Source organism: Pelodiscus sinensis, chromosome 19, assembly GCF_049634645.1.
Source record: "Pelodiscus sinensis isolate JC-2024 chromosome 19, ASM4963464v1, whole genome shotgun sequence".
Taxonomy (NCBI): domain Eukaryota; kingdom Metazoa; phylum Chordata; order Testudines; family Trionychidae; genus Pelodiscus; species Pelodiscus sinensis.
This window is the reverse complement of record NC_134729.1, coordinates 9,124,313-9,145,010: the sequence shown is the minus strand read 5'-3', so window position 1 is coordinate 9,145,010 and position 20,698 is coordinate 9,124,313. Positions and strand designations below refer to the sequence as shown.

At 45.0% G+C, this 20,698-nt stretch overlaps 1 protein-coding gene across 11 annotated transcripts in view; it reads right to left on the bottom strand.

The window, feature by feature from the left end:
* BRD4 (bromodomain containing 4) overlaps positions 1 to 20,698 on the bottom strand; it is a 217,541-nt gene that overhangs the window by 59,264 nt on the left and 137,579 nt on the right. The gene's annotated exons all lie outside the window — the stretch shown is intronic.

The window sequence follows — 20,698 nt, the reverse complement described above, 5'->3', positions numbered from 1 at the left end:
GTTGCAAAAAATACAAGTTATAAACTTGTTATCTATTTAAGTTTCCATAGTTGCACGAAAGCAGACAGCAGATGTAGTTAAAACTGTATAACTGTTAAATTACAAATTGCCAAAAAGTTAAAGCTTTATAACTGTTAAATTACAAATTGCTAACGTCACATATAAAAATAAACAAAGTAAATATCCTTAAATCAAACTGAAGTGATCAAGCAGCATTTCTTACTTTGATTATCTGTAACTTTGTAGTATGAATAGAAATACTCATTTTGTGTGTACAGTGAAATTGATGTTTACTGACATTTACTGGTAAAAGCCTAATAATTCAACGTTTATTTATCTAACTAAATTAAATAACAGTGTTGAAACGATACTCTCTACACAAAACATTCTAAGGTGCAGGATGATCAAACCTATGAAACAGCACACCAACCTTATGAATTAGCAAAAAGCAACATTTTGTTGTCCAATTCAGGACAGAGCCTTCCTTACTTATTAGAAGACAAAATTCAGAGGATGCAAGTAATTCCTCAGATTACTTCTTAAAGGCTGGAATTCAATGTTTTTGCTTACTTGATTAAAAATAACTCTTAAGTGTTTATAGCTTACTAACTACCTCTCTGTACACTCCTTAATTGATATTTTAAACAAAATTAATGTCAAAGGTAAACCAGATATTTGGAGGCTACAGTAGCCCCAAAGAAAAATTACAACTATGCTAGAAGAGTCAAAACCTTAATATAGACACTACCTGAAATACTAAAAAAAATCCTCTGCCACAATGGCTAATACTAAATCTGAACAGCCAGATGACATGGTTCAATGTGGACACAGGCACTGAGAGCATCAGCTTCTGCCTGCCGCCTCTGATCAAGAGGCAGCAGCAGAGGGGGCGCGGCTTCATGGGGGCCAATACACATGGGTGGCTGACTTGAAAGCCACTTCCTGCATTTACTGGCTCCGCCTGGTCCCGTCCCCACATGCTGCTGCCTTTCTATCAGAGAAAGCAGAGCGGGGGTGGGGGATGGCTTTTAAGCCAGCTCCCTGGCACCAGCTTTCTCCTGCCTCCCTGTGCTGCTACTTGCGTGTGTGTGTTGGGGGAGAAATAGGCAGCTCCAAGGAAGTGGGCTCCTCCCACCCTGCTCTGCTGCCTCTGTGGGAACTGGGCAGGGCAGGGGGACAGGTGGCTCCACAGGAGCCAGCATGCCTCAGATGCTGAGGCAATTCAAGAAAAGCAACACTTTCACAGCTGGTTAACACAGAAACTGAAAACTACCACTGCCAACTTGATCAAGTAATAATAAAAACTAAAACAGACAGGGAAAAAAAATCTGACTGCATCCTACCATGAAAATAAAAAGTGCCAAAATGGCAGATGAAACTCCATAGCTAGTACCAACAGCACTAGCCTCTCTTCCCTTCGGAGGTAAGAAATATTAACGGTGCATTTTAGTTTATAAATAGTTTCAAGCAAGCATTTGAAAACAAGAATGACAGAAAAAAGTCACATGGCTTCCTTCTTACACGGATGTTATGTCACCATCAACTTGTCACATACAAACTTAAGTGTTTCTAATATTTAGAAAATACTCAAAACGTGACTCCATGAAGCAATACCTCCATTGAAATTCTTAGTCTTTATACAGTCCTTTAATAGAGAACCATTTACAGTTTGGTCTATGTTATCCAATATCTTCCCCCTCGCCTCCCACAGTTGATTCGGGGGGGGGGGGGGGGGGGGAACAACTCGGGAATTTCAGAAGCCAAGGATTCCAATAAAAGCAGCTTGAAGATTATACCAATTTGCAGACACTGATACCGTCTAGTGGCAAAAATACACTATTAACAAAATGCACTAATTCATATTCAATTACAACCAAACATCTTTATGAATAGCAAAAAACAGTGATCAGAAATTGGCAGAGTTAAATAGTCTTATCAAAACAGGACACTTGAACACAAAGCCACAAAGAACGAGGGATGTCAAAATTAATTTAATCAAGTAAACATGTAGCTGTGGAAAATTTCAGCAGTTACACGGGTTACATGTGCGGAGCTAGCTTTTAAACTGGCTCCCCATATGCACCAGCTCCCGGAGAGCCGGTGTGTGCAAGAAGCCCGCGTGTAACTGTGAAGGTTAACTGATAAGCCCAGGCTCAACGATTAACCACACACACAGTTACACTTTCACATCCCCACAAAGAACCAATTTCTAATACATTCTCAGTGGTTACAGACTGACTTTCTATTTTATAGTATGATTTGGGCATCTCTTAACATGTGCAATTTAAAACCTCATCTATGATCAATAAGAGGTCTGCTCAGGCCCACCCCAACTAGAGTCAAGTCATTTTTGGACCAGAATCTGAGTTGTAAATGATGCCACCTCCTGTCCGTGGGGCTGTCACAGACACAGTTGCGTGCACTGGTGTTTGTATGCTCTGGTTCTGTCACCTATGCATTGCTCTGTCTATGCTGCAAAATGAGTATGCAGAAGCATTGTAGTATCTCTCACACTGTAGTGTACAAAGCAGACAGCAAAGGCAAACTGCCACCACCATAGGCCAACTGCACAGGCAGGTGTCCCAGACTTGACATTTGTAGTCAGGTTCAAACTGGGTTGCAGGGTTTAGTGAAAGTGACTGGTTTATTCACGTAAAATGGCAAATCTCTTACAGCCAACATATGCAAACGTTCTTCTATCCAATATCACATATGAACAAAGGAAAAATATTGGCAAATAAATTGGACAGTTGATGTGGAAAGTGGAAGTCACCTTTGGGAGCAATTTCAGATGAAGATGCAGGTAAACCTTGTCCTTAAAGAAGATCATATGTGGAAGACCCTACACCAGTGTTTCCCAATTGGTGCTCCAGGGAACCCTGGGGTTCTGAAAAGCAAAACTAGGGGTTCCGCGAGGAACCGGCACTCCCTCGCCCCCTCTGAAAGTGAGAGAGCTGGCTAGCCAGCAGAGGCATGAGTGGCGAGTTGTATGGGCTCGTGGTGCCTGTGCTCCACCAATATTTGGAACTGGAGTGAGCCCCGGCCCCCCTGCGCATCCTCCTACCCCGGTCTCAGAGAGTCTCTCCCCCGGCCCTGGCCTGGCCCTGCCATGTGCAAGCTTCACTGAGCTCCCCCTTGTCAGCTGCTCCTGCCCTGTGCGGTGTGCTCAAAGCGGTAGGCAGGGAGATGCCCGGGCATGACATAACGTCACGGCCCGAGATTTTAAAACTGCTGGGTGCTGCGTTGCGCCATGTGGCTGAGTTGTAGGTTCGGAGTCCAGGGACAGAGCGCAGACTCCAGCCCCACAAAGTGGAAGGCAGAAGGTAGGGGGAGGGGAAGGGCTGGGAGAGGAAGGGGATTGTGCGGAGGGAGAGGGGGAAGAGAGGGGAAGGCACCAAAGGGACAGGACAGAGGAGAGACAAATGGCAGGGGGCCCAGTGCAGACAATGAGGAAAAAGGCAGGAGGGGAGGTGTCAGTGGGAGGGGGACAGGGTGATGCTGGAAGGGGAGAGGGTAAGGGCATTGGGGGCTAGACGGGGGAGGGAGAGGTGCTGGGAGAAGGCTTGAAAGAAGGGGTGGGCATGAGGAAGCCCGGGATGGAGCAAGACATATGTTAGGGCACAGGGGCATAAGGGGAACAGGGGCAGAGGGTGGTGAGGGGGTGGACACCAGAGAAAAAGAGGGCAAAGGAGGTAGGGGCAGTGAAGGAGAGGGGAGGCAACAGGAGGGTGCAGGAGTAAGAGAAGGTGCAAGTGCCAGGAGATTCTGGGGTGAAGCAGAAGGGCAGACACCTGCAGGGAAGGAACCAGTACCAGAGGAGAGAGGCAGGGCAGGTGTGTAGAGGGAGGTGTTAGAAGAGGGGATGAGGAGGGGTAGCTCACATGATCAGAGTGGGGCTACGGGAGTAGTGGGCACAGGGAGAAGAGAAGGGCTGGTGGAGGGGGGCAGGTTGCAGGAGGGCTGAGGGCAGTGAGAAGGGCAGGAGTCAGGACAGCAGAGCAGAGTGAGAAGTTGGGAGGCAGCAGGCACCAGGGGAGCTGATGGAGCAAGGAGAGGAGACATGGCAGCAGAAAGAAAAGGGAAAGGTTTAAAAATATTTATTAATAACTTGGGTGCCACAGTGGCACATCCAAACAAGCCACATGAACTCAGTACTGGTGCACAACACAATTCATTTTGCTCATGCGAGGAAACTCTTAGGCTATGTCTACACTGGCGGTTTCTTGCGCAAGAGTTCTTGTGCAAGAACACGTCCACACTGCCATGTGCGAGTTGTGCTTTTGCACAAGAGCATCTATGGCAGTGTGGATGCTCCCTTGCCCAAGAAAGTGCCGATGGCCATTTTAGCCATCGGGCTTTCTTGCGCAAGAAAGTCATGTTGCCTGTCTACACCGGCCTTGGGCGTATGAACAGTTGCGCAAAAGGGCTTATTCCTGAGCGGAAGCATCATAGTTCTTGTGCAAGAACACATGGCCAGTGTAGACAGGAAGCAAGTTTTTGGGCAAGAGCAGCCGCTTTGGTGCAAGATCGTGCCAGTGTAGACACAGCCAAGTGCAGGGAGGGAGGGAGGGAGGCAGGCAGGCAGGGGCAGGGAATCAGCACTGGCTCAGCATGTCTGCATGGTTTGAGGGAAGGTGCAGGGAAATTTAGCTCAGCTGAGTTGCAGAGTGGGGAGGTCCAGGGAGCTCAGCTGAGTTGCAGAGTGGGGAGGTCCAGGGCTGGGCTGCAGGGTAGGTGTGGAATTCCACCTCCCTCACCTCCCTCCCAGATCCTGCATCCCATTCCTATCCTGCTCCTTGGCAGCCCTGCCATCCAAGCCTAGCACCTAGCATCACCTTGGCCCTGGCCCCAGCACCCTGCCATCCACGCTAGCACCCAGCAGCACCTTGTTCCTTGTCCCAGCACCCTGCCAGTCACCTTAGTGCCCAGCAGGACCATGTCCCTGACCCCAGCACCCTGCCACCTGCCTGCCCCAGCACCTTGCCACCTGAGCCAGCATCATTCCACCCAGCAGCACCCTCTCCCCAGCGCCCACTTTCACTCTGTCCTCTGCCCCCACCAGCACATTTGGGACCACATTAGTGAGGCTTGGGGTTTTTTTGGAGGGTTGTTGGGGGTTTTTTTGCATCTCACTTGTGTGGCCCCAAATGACTTTTCTGTGGGTCAGTGACCCCGACTCAAAACAGGTTCCTCACCCCTCTCCTAAATAAAGACAATGCTAAAACTTTTTGAGTTTGACATAATATTTTACTTAAAAATGAAGCCGGGCCAAACCCCCATCTCACTGCAGCATCATAACACTCCTGCACCACATGACCCCAAATCTGAGCCTATCATACACTGGAACCTCCTGTCCTAAGCCTCTTACATCCCCAAACTCCTGCACTCCCACATCCTCAGTCTTCTGCCACAACACTCCTGCACCATCCACACATCACAGATCTGTGTCCTGAGCCCATCATACTCACAGCCTCCTTGCCCCGAGTCCCTCACATATCCAGCTCAAACTCCTGCACCCTCACATCCACAAGCCCTGGCTTGCTCAGCACCCCAACCTTCCACCTGAGCCCAACACTCCCGAGCCTAGAGTCCCCTCCCCGAGCCAACAGCCCCTTCTCCTGCATCCAAATTCCCTCCCAGAGCTTGTACTTCTTACGCCTTCCCACACCCAAATCCCTCATTTCCACCCCAGAGCCTGCACCTCCTGTCTCAACCCAGGGAAAGTGTATAAGGGCTAGAGATAGCAAGTGATGGAGAGGAGGGGAACAGAGCAGATGAGGCCTCAAGAAAGGAGGGTGGAGCGTCTTGGGGAAGGAATGTGATTTTCATGCATTGGTGGCCCCCCCCCCCCTTTTTTTTTTGCTTGACAAACCTAGGGGTTCCTTGAAATTCTGAAAAGCTGAAAAGGGTTCCTTGGCCAAATAAAATTGGGAAACACTGCCCTACACTAATGCCCACAACTGTCCTGCTTATGGGGTCACGGCTAACAATACTAAAAACTAGATTACATATATATACATGCACATTACATTCACAAAGGTTGAGAGAACTGTTCTATGCAATAAAGTTCCAATGACGGTCATGGCCCCATCTTCTACATCTGGATGCTGTGGTGACTGGGAGTAGGGGGGGAGAGCCTTAAGCTGCCAAATGAGTACTGTGGAGGGGGAAAGTTTGTCAGCCATGCACACCAACACCAAGAGTGGAAGCAAATGTGCACTCACACAAGGAACTCCTGTGTGCATACTATACAGATGGCTTTCATGAAGCCTGTTTTTTTCTATTATACACAGATTAGTAGGCAGTAGTACAATAATTTTCCATAGGACTATGTAGCACTTTAAAGACTAACAAGATGGTTTATTAGATGATGAGCTTTCATGGGCCAGACCCACTTGGGTCTGGCCCACGAAAGCTCATCATCTAATAAACCATCTTGTTAGTCTTTAAAGTGCTACATAGTCCTGTATTTTGTTTCAGCTACAACAGACTAACACGGCTGCATTTCTATCAATAATTTTCCACTAAGTCTTAATATTAGCATTTCCTGCCTTTTGAGTGCTTAACTTTGCAATATATTTTCTTAATGTAATTGTTTTTGTACAGAGTTTGTTTCAAGATAAATTATTTGTATTGATTCTCCAAACAAGCCAGTGAAATACACTGTAAGCATGTTACAAACTTATATTTTCCATGTTTCTACAGTGCTCAGCATGGTGGGGCCCCACTATATGACTGAGGCCTACTAGATGCTGCCACTATATAATTAGTAGCCATTGACCTCTTTTATTCGTCCATAAATAACCTCTTCACCTTACTTACTTTAGTTTCCTTAAAAAAACACCACTACACACCTAGTGAAAGCTATAGGAACTTATACTGGTTAAAAATGTATACCGAAAAAAAAAAGATCATGAAGCTGCCCAAGCCACCGTAACTTGCTCACACAAAACAAAAGGCCAATATCTCAAAACTTGTTTGCTGCCCCAACACACACCCTCTACAGCATGTCCACAAAGGATAATAGGTCTAGCCACTGTCAAACAAAAGTTGTTGGAACAAACATAGAATGACAAAAAGAAATGATACGGCCTGTGTTATCAACTTAATTCCTTCTAACTTATGTAAAAAAAAAAAATAGAAATTTCATTTGTACTTTGTCAGCAGAAGATTCAAAGTAGAAAGAGACCATGCCTTGTTAGCTCCAATCAGCCTTGCCAAATACATTTCAAGTAAGCAAGCCTCTTAAAATAGTAATGCAATCCCAGCTGCTGATTAAAGAAAAGGTTACTTATATTGTACAGTAACTATAATTCTTTGTGGCAAACTATCATCAACAATTTCTCTATGCAGTCATGACATAAAAAAGCAGAGGGATAGGAGGACAGGCAGTGGTGCGTCCATACACACACATCTCAAAGAACCAGCAAGGTGAGTAACCTTTTCTTCTTTGAGTAGCAGCATTTCCATGGATGCACCACTTCAGGTGACTCCCAAGCAGTATCCTTACACAGGGAGAAGGGAAGTTTTGGAATTGAGTCCAAGACTGAAGATCCAACAGCAAAACCAAATGCCACAACAGAGGACAGCGTGGAACAAGGAATATAGTGTTTAAGAAGACCTATGCACTGAAGCCCATTTAGCAATTCTCCATGTCTTAGGCACTAAAATGTTTCTGAGTTAGCACTAGAAACTGCCTGTCATCAGTTAGTGCTTTTCCTATCCAAACAATTATAGCACACTATCAGAACGTAGCAAGCAATTAAGAAACTCAGAAATCCATCTCAACAATCTCTGAGAAAAGAACATTGATCCTTCAGCAAATCTACATGATTTCCAAAATTGCTTGGTCCTATCTAGATGGAAAGCCAGTGACCATCATGTAGCTAACTATGAGGGGAAGCTGCTAATTTTTGTGCGGTTGAAGAAAAAATACTAGTAGATAAACTGATTCAGGTGAAAATCCAACAGCATGTTTGGTATTAATTTTGGGTGTGGTCATACAGAGAACTTGTCCTTGGAAAATATAAATGGGGAGTCTGCCATCAAGGTCTCAAATTCCTCAAGTTTGCAGGCTGAAGTGATAGATGCACGAAAGCCCACCTTGGTAGGTAAGTGAGGCAAGAAGCAGGTCACCACAAGTTCTAATGGTGATCCCCAGAAGTAAGGGACTAGGCTGAGAGCCCAATATGAAATCAGATCCTTAAGGTGGGAGTAAAGATTCCTCAGATCCATAACACATTTCAAGGAAACCCCTAATGAAATGAAAAACTGTTATCATGGTGAGATAAGCTTTAACAGAGCTAACTGATGGAAGCCATGCTTGGAAGGAGGGAGAGAGAGAGAGAGAGAGACAGAGAGACAGAGAGAATGAACTCTTAGGTTGGTGATGAAGCACATGGCCCATATTATGGGAGAGGGGATGACGGATGGATGGATGGAAGCTTGAGTGCCAGGTGGTGAGAGAGGTGAAACAGGTAAGAATAATAATCTGCCTTGATCATGTCAGTACTACAGAAATAACCCTGGCTTTTGTCCTGTCTGATCCTGTTCACCTCTCTCAGAATCAGTGGTGATGAATGGAATACATGGAATAGTCACTTTGTCCATGAAAGGAGTAAGATGTCCCCCAGAAGAGAGGACATCCAGGCCTTCTCTTCAACATAATGGGCACTTTCTGTTGCTAAACATGGCAAGATACAGGATGACTAAAACTGCTGCTCAACTTCAGTGAGAAGCAACTGCTGCTAAAACATTTAAGAACATCCTTGCAGCCAAAGAAAGCTGAACGGAAGTATGTGGAACTAAAAACCATTTTGGTCCATGGTGAAGTACAGGTATCCCGAGTGCAGGATGTATTTCTAGAGGGAAATAGGTGATCTGTAGCTAAAAGGCTGAAAGCCAATCTCCTGCCTTTAAAGAAGAGATTACAACTGCCAGTCACCATCTGGAACTTTTGAGACTTTACAAATGTGTTCCGTCATATCTGATCCAAGATCATTCTCCAACCTCCATCTTTCTTAGGCACAAGAAAATGCTTTGAGTAAAACCCCTTCCCCTGTGAGGTCCCAACTCTGTGACAAGGAGCAATAGACAGCTTGTCAACCTTTGGGGGCAATGGAAAGGGGCTTTACAGCCTGGTGACCCTTTACAGCCTGGTGACTGAGTACAAAGAATTGACCCTGGTCTTGGAGCATTGCAGCCCACCAATCAGAGTCAGTAACCATTCCTCGTTACCAGGGCAGTGCAGACCAACTGTCAGAGTCAACTGTACAGGTGAGTGGGGGACCACCACCCTGAAGGGAGCAGTGGCTAGGGTAGGAGTACCTGGACCATCCGTCTCCACTGAGCCCCAATCAAGGTCCCTTTTGGTGGTGCAGTTGCCTGCCCCCAGCTGAGCAGGAATCCTACCAAAAACATGCAGAGCTAGTCTTCAGCTCTACAACCAATTCCCTGCAAAGTTTCACGGATAACTTCCTACCTGATTCTCTGGAGTTTGCCATCTCTGGGTCCCCATGGTTTTTCCATTCTTTAGGTCATCCCTGGGATATGTTGAGCCTCTCTCAGGAACCCTAACAGCTGGAGCTATGACACCCTGTGCACATTAAATGCTGTGAGAGAAGTTCTGGCTAATAACTGACTCCCACGATGATGGCCTCAATATGCTCTCTGTGCTTTTGTGGAAGATGTTCAATAAAGTCTTTGTTGGATACATAAGCACTTTATTATTGGATAGAGCAACCTATGTGGCTGTGCAAGTGCCAGCAAAATGTACAGGTGCTTGTACTTTAAGTCTAAATTCCTCAAGAGTTTTCTGGAGGCTGTCCTATCTTCTTCACAAGATCCTAGAATCGGCAAAATCAGTCAAATATCAATGAGGGTGGAAGCATGACTACTTCATCTGGAGTCAAAAATAAAGAAGTTTGAAATGTAGCCTTGTTTGCCACCTTAGCCTCCTGTCCCTCAAAGGTCTTCTGATGTTGGAAGTCTGGAAGAAGAGACTGTTTGATCCTAGCTTCCTGGTGCAATAAAGCCAGGGGTCTAGACTATTGCTGCTAATATGCTGTCTAAAGATCCCAGTGACTGAACTCACAATCTCTGACATGGACAAAAACACTTGTCAAAGCATGGGTTCCTGTAATGATATAGAGAGGTACGCCACACTGATAAGGAGACTGAGCACATGTCTCTTTCATCCTCCTCAATATCCTCCAGGGGAAGAGAAAAGAATCATGCAGTACAGAGTCAGTTTGTACCCATAATCAGTGGATACTCCAGCTCATCTAAACCTTTAAAAAACAAGTAGTCCTGTGGCACCTTAGGGTATGTCTAAACTAGCTCGTTAATTCGAATTAGGTAGGCAAATGAGGCGACCGGAGTTGCAAACGAAGCCCAGGATTTAATATCCCGGGCTTTATTTGCATGTTCCACAAGGAGTAACAGTTAACTAGAACTAAGGACTTAGTTTGAATTAACGTTTCACAGCCGCGAGTAGCTGCGTGGCAGTGAGTTCGGGCTAGTGAAATTTCAAAATGGCGACTAGACGGGAACATGTAAATAAAGCCCAGGATATTTAAATCCCGGGCTTCATTTGCAACTCCGGTCACCTCATCTGCCTACCTAGCTCGAATTAATGAGCTAGTGTAGACATACCCTTAGAGACTAACAAATAAATAAATGAAAAAAAATATATATGGGTTTTGCCCATGAAAGTTCATGATACTATATATAATTTTTTGCCTCTATGGTGCCACAGGACAACTCATTTTCAAAGTTACAGATTAACTAACATGGCTACCCCTCTGAGGTCTCTAACCCTTGTAAGTTTCTGAAGCAATGGAATTCCTGTGGTGCTAATGCAACAGTTGACTTACCTAGTACCACTGGTTCGGAGTAAGGATGTTAAGTAACAGGTAATTGACTAGTCGAGTAGTAGTCAATGAAATTTCCATTGACTACTGGATAGGCACTTCTGCATTCCTCCTTTGAAATGATCAAGGAGGAATGTGGAACACCATGAGCAGCCCGAGGCCAGCAGGAAGTCCCGCTGATCCTGGGCTGCACACAGCGTACCAGTTTGAAATGCACAAGTGTCGCGGGGGCTCTTGTGCATTTCAAAGCAGCAGCGCAGCATGGAGCCCAGGTTTAGCAGGGGACTCAGAGTTAACCCCAGGCTCCATGCTGTGCTGCTAATTTGAAATGCCACGCGGAGTCGGGGTCAGCTGGCCGCGGGTTCAGTGCAGTATTTCCCCCAAACCCAGGGTCAGCTGGGGACTCCCCAGCTGATCCCGGGTTCCGCAAAAATGCTGCGCGGGGATCAGCTGTGCGGGGCTGCTCCTTTGAACGCCGCCTCAGCATCCTGGGCTCAGCTGTGCGGCGCTGTCTCTGAAGTATCCTCTCTTCTCCCCCCTTTACTACCTCTATCTGACAGGTGGGGGAGGGAATCAATTAGTCGACTAGTGAACTGACAATTGGATAAGCATTTGCTTATAGGATAGTCGACTAGTCCTTAACATCCCTAGTTTGGAGTGTGTAGGCACCAGGGCCAAAGGTACATACTCCAGTTTTGCTTGTAACAATGGTGCAAAGTGGGCAATGTTGATAAATCTGAAACAGTGCGAATCTAGAGGAAGATAGTTCTATGGCCCCACCAGCACTTTCTCCTAAAGGTTCCAAGGTCTCCCTGCTCAACTGGTACTGGAGGAAGTCTCTACTCAGAACAATGGATATGAGAAAGAGGTCAAATCTGATGACACTGTAAATCTACCAGGAGATCAGGATTTTTTGTGGCTAGAGCTTTCTGGTGGAAGATCAAGCTCCTCTTCTTTGGTGCCTTCCCAAAGTCCTTCAAGATCTTCTCCTCCTGAGGAGAGACCTTAAGCAAAATTAATGAGACAATGGATATGTTGTGAGGATCTCCTTACCTGACCGAGAAGCGGGTTGAAGGGAGTGCTCCATCAGTAGCAGCTTCAATTTGGTTTCTGTATTGTTCTGAGTTGCAGATTTTAGAGACAGGCAAAAGTTACACTTTGGGGAGATATGGGACTCTCCTAAGCGACAAACAGATAAATTTATACTGTCTGTCACTGATCAGGATAGTCTCCTGACAAGAGGTAACAATTGAAACCTGGCAAGCCAACCATGCCCAGACCGGCCAAACAAGCTGCCTATGAAAAAATGGGGCAAAAAAAGGAGAAGAACAACACGTCTCAGTGAACACTGCTAATGGAAAATTTCCAATCCAGGATAAGCGACGAGGAGTCCTGTGGCACCTTATAGACTAACTGAAGTGTAGGAGCATAAGCTTTCGTGGGCAAAGACCCACTTCGTCGTTCGTGGGTCTTTGCCCACGAAAGCTTATGCTCCTACACTTCAGTTAGTCTATAAGGTGCCACAGGACTCCTCGTCGCTTTTGCAGATTCAGACTAACACGGCTACCCCTCTGATACTTGAATCCAGGATAAGAGATGCATATTCACACCTACAGGGACACTACTCAAAAATGAGACACTCTCTCTACTTCTTCACACAATGATTACTGCATGTTTTTCTGTCTTGGTGGATGGGACTAGCAGAAGCAATGATTCCAATAAGATTTCAGGAGACCTAAGATAAATATGGTTGTCCCTTTACACTGACCATCCTTAAGATTTAAGATAATGAACTTCATTCCAATTCCTCTTCTAGCTTTCATGACTGAGTTCTAGCAACTTTTATAATTTCATACATTCCTAGGCCAGAAGGGGCCATTGTGATCATCTTGTTCAGTAGCTCTCAAACTTTTGTATGGGTGATTCCTTTCACATAGCAAGCAGGGTTTGGGAGTGGAGGCTGACAGCTCACCACCTTCATGTAACAACCACATGACCACTTGAGGGATCACAACCTCCCAAGTTTGAGAATGCTTGATCTAATATAACCATTTTGCATAACTTAGAACTTTCCCAAAAATAATTCCTAGAACAAATCTTTCAGAAAAAACAATCTTGATTTTTAAAAAAAAAAAAAGGGTCAGTAATGGAGAATGAACTATGATTCATGGTATAAATTATTTCAATGGTTGATTAATACCTCTCACTGTTTAAATATCCATACCTTATTTCTATCTTGAATTTGCTTTGCTTCACCTTTCAGCCATTATATCATTGTTAGACCCTTCTCAGCCAGACTAAAGAGCTCATCATTTAATATTTGCTCCCTAGGTGAATACTTATAAGGTTGTAGTCAACTATCCCTGTAACCTTCTATAAACAGACTGATCTCCATCGCTAATTCTTTAATCATTCTTGTGGCTTTTCTCTGAATCCTCTTATTTCTCTTTCTTGAAATGTGGGCACCAAAGCTGAATATTCTATGTTAGCAGTGGACTTATCAATACCAAATACAAAGGACAAATAACCTGTTTATGCTATTTCGCATGTAGGGTTCATCCACAAAACACACAGCCACTTTTGCTTTTGGATTTTACTATCCATTACTTTCACAAGGCAATGCTCCAGTCTGTCTGTTGGATCTTATAGAACCTGAATCATATTCACTCAAACTAAACCCTGTTGTTCTTTAGGTCATCCCACGTCAAAGTTTACAGATTTAATGCATTTTTTCTTTAGTTCCTTGGAAGTATATTTTCAACACCCAATTCACAACGCTTAGCCACGTCAAAGAGATTGAGAGCATTTCTGAAAAGACTGATTTTCAAGCAAAGATTACAGTGTAAAAGACAATTCCTTTTATATCACACAATGATCTTAATTTCTGAGCAAAACCGATAGAATCTTTAAAAATAAGCTGGAGAGCTAATAAATTCAGAATAGTGTAAGCCAAATCACCCCCAAAACCACTACCTACATCTACTTGGCTACTGGCAGACAACAAGCACTGAGATACAAATAGCCACAGCTTCTAGATTTACCCGCAGACTTGTGCAAAAATGCTTAGTTTAAATTGAGAGTTACGAAAAGCTATACATTTACTATTTTGATTAGCTTTAAATTTTGGTCTCAGTGTGTCACACATGACACAAAGCCTTTGTTGGGTTGGGGGGACACTGGCACCCAGAAGAATCAGTCGGGACCAAACAAGTGAGAAGAACAAAAAACCCTCTCTGATCTGGGCCCCAGCTGAGAAGCAGAAAAAGAAAGGACACCTCACTCATGTAAGTTGGGCCCCAAGTGTGGGGGGAGAGGGCAGCATAGGTGCGCTATGGCTCATGGCTTCCCTTCAGGGCTGGAATAACACTTTTGGGCTGGGACCAAAAAATGGGGTTCATTCTGCAGGAGCAGGCTGCTGATGAGTGGTCTGGAGGCAGGGTGCAGGAGTGGGCTGAGCATAAAGTAGGGTGCCAGAGATAGGGGTGTTTACTTTGTGCAGCTTGGGGGTGGGGGAGAGCACATGGCTCTGCCAGTGGGCCTTGATTCCCAGGGGAAAAGCCTGCAGGCCTCTGTGCTACCATTACCCTAGCCAGAAAAAGAACAGCCATGCACAGAGCCTTCCCTCTAGGCAGAACAGGCCATGTAGGAGTTTAATGCAGGCTCCCCTCTACTCCCCCACCCCCAAAAGGGAAGTCAGGGGCCAGATTGGCCAATGTGCCCTAGTCTTCCCATCCCTTCCAGAGGGCAACTGTCCCTGTTCTAATAGTCAGCACTCAGTATTACAGCCCTCCCTGCAAGGTCTTGAGTGCATTAAAAATCACAGGGAGCAGCTGAAGCAAATAATTTAGTAGTATTTCTTTCTCTTACCAATGGTACAGACTGTAAAAAAGATAAGATGGTTTTGTTGTTAAGGCACTAGATTGGACCACAGAAAACCTAGGAACAACTTCCAATTCCTATGTGATCTTACAAAAGTTAACAATCTTTGTACCTCAGATCCCCATCAGTACAATTAGGGATAATGGCTGCTATTTTTCTCCTATAGTCTACTTGTCTACTTAGATAGTGAGGCAATGTATATACACACAGGACAAGAGTCCCTGCGGGTCCCACTGTGTATCTCAGTTTGGGCCTCTGGATGCTAAGACAGGGGTGCGCAAGATACCAGCTCCTGGATCTGGCTTGCAGGCTACCTCGCCAGGACCATCAGGCACAGAGCATCTTCATGCCGCTTTAAGGATCTGGCTATTCCCTGTGGCGCTCAGGTCTGGGTGCTGGGGGGAGGGAGAGGCTTCACACTTTGCCCTCACCCCTCAGCAAAATCTCTCAGCTCCCATTAGCCAGTTCCCCCACGCCACCTGGAGCAGAGAGCCACAGGTTGCAACCAGCCGCTTTGAGCAGCCTGGGCCTGCAGCAGCCAGGAAGCTTGCCTCAGGGTGCTGCAGGCTGGGAGCTGCCTAGGTAAGCGCCTTCAGAGCCTGCCTCTGGCACCTCCCACTCCCTGCTCCATTCTGCCATCACCACCCAGTTCACCACACAAACCCTCTGTACCACCTCCCCCAGTGACAACACCCTCCCAGACCCTGCATCACCTCTTAAACCCTCCCCTGGCCAGAATCTTCTCCTGTATCCATCCTCCCCAAGTGCAGCCCTGGACCACTTACCATCTTGGAGTGTCCCCCATCAAAATTTACTGCCCACCCCTGTGTTAAAGTAATGGAAATAAACAATAACTACATAGAAGATTTCGTTGCATGGAATGAGACAGTTATGATCACTAGCCTATCAACACTTTTTGCCCTTGTGAACCTGCCCTAGTTAGAACAGCAGTGACACAGAGTGCTCAAAATGTTATCCAGTCAAAAAGCCAATAGACAAGTGAAGTAAAACCACTTTTTTCTGCGCTTAACACAAAGGCTTGAGTTCTGCCCCTACTGTCCCCCAAAAAACAAAATTCAAACTAGTAAGTTTCCAAAAATTGGTGTATTATAGGAAACCCATTCAATAATAAAAAAATTCCCATAAAATGCAAAGCAGGAAGCTAGTTTTAAATCATGGCTGGAAGAATGTCATTGATATATGTTGGTGCATGTCTGAAGAAAGAGGAATAGACTCTCCAGGGGAAAAGACGAGCCCCTCACTCCTCTGTTACACAGTAGGATAGTCAGGAAGTTTAACTGTGCTCACTTCTAGTGCTACACTAAAAGGCTTGGCACAAAATGACCTTCAGATTGCATGACAAGGTCTTGGGCAAATCACTATGTAGTGTTATATAGTGAAGACTAGGTAGGTATCTGAGATATGATTTAACACTGATCTCTAACATCACTTCAGACATGAGAGGCATTCTAAGTCTCATGTCTTTCATTCTCCTAACCATAGTCATAAGACACAAATAAAGCACAAATGCCCTGAATTCTAAGACTGGGAGGCCAGGATTTCATATAAGTTACTGTAGGAGGCAGGGAGGAACGAGAACAGTGATCTCTGTGGAGTAATAGCCAGGCATAGCACACATGTGCAGAACACACGGGCTACGTCTAGACTGGCATGAATTTCCGAAAATGCTTTTAACGGAAAAGTTTTCTGTTAAAAGCATTTTCGGAAAAGCACGTCTAGATTGGCAGGATGCTTTTCTGCAAAAGCACTTTTTGCGAAAAAGCGTCCGTGGCCAATCTAGACGCCGTTTTCCGCAAAAAAGCCCCGATCGCCATTTTCGCGATCGGGGCTTTTTTGCGGAAAACACTACTGTACTGTTTACACTGGCCCTTTTGGGCAAAAGTCTTTTGGAAAAAGACTTCTGCCAAAACGGGAGCAGCATAGTATTTCCGGAAAAGCACTGACAATCTTACATGAGATCGTCAGTGCTTTTCCGGAAATTCAAGCGGCCAGTGTAGACAGCTGTCAAATTTTTCCGCAAAATCATCTGATTATGTGGAAAAACTTGCCAGTCTAGTCACAGCCATGATGTTACAACTGTGAGCTGTAATTTAAATTTGTCTGTGCTAGTTAAGTGCTCCTTGTCAGATGTGCCAGCAGCATTGATACTTGCATGTTCTCTCTGGTGAATCGCTCAGTCCTTCCTTTAACACATAACCTTCTCCATTTAATAATTTTTAACAAGGTTTTAAAATGGGTAACATGCTGTCCAAAATGCTAAGCAGATCACTCAGCAGTATGGAAATTCAGGGCATGGATTTGACTACTGCTGTAAGCTAGACAGTTATAATGCACTAACAAAGAGCTGAGAGCTCACACAGTGTTATCATGTTTCCAAAAGAGCTAATGCTCCTTTGGGCTACAGTGCAGGGTTCTTTCTCCAAAGTCACACAGGAATATAAGGACATATATCTTGCCTGCTTAAATGCAGCACAGACCAGCAAAAGTTACAGGATACTAAGATTCATATTCCTTGGGTAATTGATATTCAAAAACGGCATATAGTAAAAATTAACTGCATATAAGCCAACAATTCAATTATTGTGGTGTATAACCTTCCTTTTAAAAAACAAAAGCAAGTTGTCACTCTTTAACGCTTGTGAACAAACCTACCTTAATGAGTGTGCAGACAGATACAGTGTGTGGGTTAAATCCTGGTCCCACCAATTGGAATCTTGCCTTTGCTTTTTAATGGGACCAGGATTTCACCTTCTGCCTCTTACCAGTTAAGGCTTTCAAAATCAGAGTTAGGCAAAATGAAGACTGGTCACTGCTATTCAGAAATTGATTACAATTTCAAAATCAGATAAGCCCTGTCTCACTCTGTGTTGCTTCAGAAAAATTCTGAAAGTCAGCAACAGACATGATATATAGGAGAAGAGGGTGCAAAAATAGAGATTAAAGTAGCCAAGGGAAAGAGGCTGAATTTCAAAATGTATCTGACACCTATTTGCTAAGCAGGATCCAGCAAGAAAACTGTTATTTAAGCATGATACTATACCATGAAGACCACATCTTCCATGTCACCACTAACTAAGAAATGCAACTCATTGGGTTCTCCTGAGGTCATTCAAAAAGATGGAGCTCACTCAATGCACTCAAGTCGAATTCCTTCACCAATTGAATCAGTCTGTGAACTATAAAAGAATCAGTGTTGTGGTTTAGAACATCGTTATCAGAAATAGCGGTTTCATTAGGTAGCACTGGTTACAAAACACCACACGTGACTGCCCTGCAAAAGACAGTTGCTACATCTGTGTGCCTTAACCCGAGGAAGAGCTCTGTGCAACAAAGGGGAGGTCCAATAAAAGTTTTTGCCTCACCCATCTTATCTTTAATATCCTGGAATCAACATTGCTACAATCACTCTTGAATAAGTGAAACAGAAGCAGCTATTTAAGACTGTGAAAGCTCAGGCTAATTATTACTATTTCTTTAAACAATCCTAGAATTGCAGCAAAGAAGTCACAAAAGCATCCATAATGCCTTTTTGAGTCAAAGCAAAAAGAGTGACCAGCATTGAAAAGTGGAACAGTGAAACCTGGGGTCTAAGAATATATAAAGTACATTCCCTATTGTCTATAATAAATGTATAAATTCCACTGCCCTCAAAGCGCATAGCCCAAATAGATCAGGTAGAATTAAAAGCTCAATATTTGGGGATGGAAAGCAGAAAGACCTGATTAAAACGTTCTACAATAGAAACAAGATGGGACACTTCCAACTGAATAGACAAAGCTTCATATAAGGCTATCCAATGGCTCCAACATCCTTGAATATTATCCACAAAACGAGATTAGTGTCCCAAAGCAGATTTTGGAGAGAAGTACTTTGGCTCACTTCTTGAGGCATTTCCTCAGTTTTTCCTGTTTCTGTATGTTACCATTTCAGATGTCTGATTTGTGTCCATTAATTCTTTGTGTCACATTGATCCTGTGACATTCTCTATGATAAAGGATTAATGGACACAAATCAGATATTTAAAATGGTAACACAGAGAAAACTGTTGGGAAACATTTTAACTTGCCTGGGGCCCTCACTAATGGATCTAAAAGTGACTATACTGTTACAAAGCAATTTAAAAAAAAAGCTGGAGTGAAAAGCTGTGGAATTTGCCTTTATTTGCAAATCTGACATCAAGGTTTAAACAAAGACATGAACTGGATGGGCTGCTACATTGAACACCCTAATGACATCAAAAGCTAAGTATCTGGCACTCACAGCCCACTCTATTAGACTCATTTAACATGGACACTCTAACTGACAAGTTCCCCCCACCTTCTCTTTCCCTCCCCATCTCCCCTCTTCTTCTGCTATTTATTTGGACCTATGGGTCCCTTGCTCCATTCATCTGAAGAAGTGGGGCGTGCCCACGGAAGCTCATGATACTATATACATTTTTGTTAGTCTCTAAGGTGCTGCAGGACCAATCATTGTTTTTTAAGTTTTTCAGGTAGGGTGCATCTACACAGCAGGGCTTAGCTCGAAATAAGCTACGCAAACTGAGCTACGTCAATTGGGTAGCTTAAGTCAAAATAGCGGCAAATGCCAAAATAAGCTATCTACACAGCAGGAAGTCCGGGAGAGAGCACTCTTTCTCTGACTTCCCTTAATCCCTGTACAATGAGAATTACAGGAGTCGGAGTAAGAAGTCCTCCACCTTGACAGTATTTCGACATTATTTCGAAATAACTGCCTGCTGTGTAGATGCAGACTAAGTTATTTCAAAATAACATTAGTTATTTCGAAATAATGTTGCTGTGTAGACATACCCTCACAAACTAACATGGCTACTCTCCGAGGTTTTCATGATTAGCTACAGGAGATCTTCAATATTCTGTTCTAAGTCTATGTTTATTGAGTAAGCAGTTAACCTCTTCTATCCCTAATGAGAAGAATTTATTGCATTTACTATTAGCAACAGCAGTAAACAAGTCCACCTCCAGAAACACCTGTGTCAGAAAAATACAACTGAGGATCCACAAGTCCAGCTCTCACTTTATACTCAGGGAGAAGCAACAGCTGAGATTGTCAGCCACGGTCAGACTGGAAGGTGAGACTGAAATAAGGATGTGATTGCTTATTCATCCATTTTAGAGTTTTATTGAGTCAGCACAGAGAGAAGGGATCTTGCACCCTTTTCCTCCTGACAATGTTGAAGAACATGCAGGCTATGCTGTGTGCAATGACACTGATTGATTTGCCTTTGATTAATGGAATGAAGTAGCTGAAGGCATTTTTGACCACTCATGGCACCAGGAAACTGATGTGTAGAAGACACTTGAACAATATGTCCTGAATGGTGAGCCTCCCTAAGTGTGCCCCTGCATCATACTATGGATGTCTCTAATGCAGTAGTCCCCATCACAGTGCCCGCAGGTGCCATGGCACCTGCCGGTCCATTTCTGTGCGCCCACCGACTGATCAGGACCAGCTCCACCCCGGGCACGTGGCACAGGAGCGTTGCCAGCCCCGGGGGTGCAGCACATGGGCAGCCCCACCCCCAGGTGCGCAGTGCATGGGCTGTGCCGGCCCCGGGAGCGCAGTGTATGGGCTTCCCCGCCCCTGGGCACACGGCACAGGAGCAGCACTGGCCCCGGGCATGCAGCGCATGGGCGGCCCTGCCCCTGGGTACGTAGCACAGGAGCGGCGCCAGCCCCGGGCGCATGGCGTACGGGCAGCTCCACCCCTGGGTGTGTGGCACAGGAGTGGTGCCAGCACCGGGCACCCGGCGCGTGTGCGGCCCCGCCCCCAGGCGCCCAGCAGCCCCAAAAGGTTGGGGGCTACTGCTCTAATGTTACAGTGATATGACAATGGCTGAAGGGAACACTAGCACAGACTTTGGATGTATTGTTCCACCAAGCTGAGTGAGCCAAATGAGTAGAGCC